General features: G+C 34.4%; 1 long non-coding RNA gene across 1 annotated transcript; it reads left to right on the top strand.

Annotated features, from left to right (window-relative positions):
• The first annotated feature begins 484 nt into the window (after positions 1–484).
• LOC109589444 (uncharacterized) lies at positions 485–1,065 on the top strand. Its single transcript, XR_002188702.1, has 3 exons — positions 485–516; positions 649–851; positions 925–1,065. It is a non-coding gene; the product is annotated as an uncharacterized LOC109589444 (long non-coding RNA).
• The last annotated feature ends 31 nt before the right edge of the window (positions 1,066–1,096 follow it).

Below are 1,096 nucleotides of genomic sequence, written 5' to 3'. Positions count from 1 at the left end.
GTATGTATGTACATGTATGTGTTATATTTCCAGGCACAGCTGCTATTCACACATACAGAAGGTGAGATGATTAAAGACTATGGAGCAGTTTAAAGGTTGTGTGCAAGGTTTGAGGATATTCTTTGTCAGGGACTAAAGGCTGGATGGTTCTTCACTGGGAAGGATCCAACATTCTGGCCTATTGTATTGGAAATATTATCAAGAAAACAAGAAATTGAATATATTGTTTGGTATGGTATATGTACATGTAATTAGTAATGTGTGTTACTATTGAAAGCTACTGATGATTGTTACATTATGTATACTTGTTCATTTACACATACTAATGTACATGATCATGTATAATTAGAAAATTCATTTTAAAGCTGTTACATGTACATTGATGTACATGTAGTGTGTGTACATTGTATATGAACATGTACATGTACATGTATACTTTTATTTTTATTATATTATTTTTAAATTTCCTCCTCCAGTCCTCCCTCCCTCCCTCTCTCCTTCACTGTCCTTTGGAGGGTAAGGCCTTTGTTTATTTACCTTTGATTGTATTACAGAGTCTATTACTAATAATAATGTACATGTATTGTACACATTTTACATTTTCCCTCCTACTGGTGGGCAGAATAATATTGTCCTCTCTCTCTACAGTAGGAGGAGGAGGATCATTATTCCATTAGTTAATTTATAATGTCTGTTGATACTCAATGGAATACTTCACTGGACGATAAAGGAGGAGATATTAATGGAGACACACCCCCATCTCCTCTGGAGAAGTAACAACAACAACAATAAACAACAAACAAGTAAACAAACAAGAGGAGGAGGAGACAGTAATACAGGACAAGTTAAAGGTATGTACATGTATCAATTAATAATTAAATGTGTGGGTGGATTGATGTGCATTAATAAGAATATCATTTACAGTAGATTTTGTTGTCTGAGTATTTCCCGTTAAAGTTACTGGCTAGTCTTGATGAGCAGTTGCAACATCCCAAGTGGGTGGTACCAGTACGAGCTAATGATGAACTGGAGACATTAATTAAAGCATCAATTAAACTAGCGAAAGAAAGTAATGAATAATTAATGAGTTGTGCAC

The sequence above is a fragment of the Amphimedon queenslandica genome, unplaced genomic scaffold, assembly GCF_000090795.2.
Source record: "Amphimedon queenslandica unplaced genomic scaffold, v1.1 AMPQUscaffold_11312, whole genome shotgun sequence".
Lineage (NCBI taxonomy): Eukaryota > Metazoa > Porifera > Demospongiae > Haplosclerida > Niphatidae > Amphimedon > Amphimedon queenslandica.
This window is presented reverse-complemented; position numbering and strand designations above follow the sequence as displayed.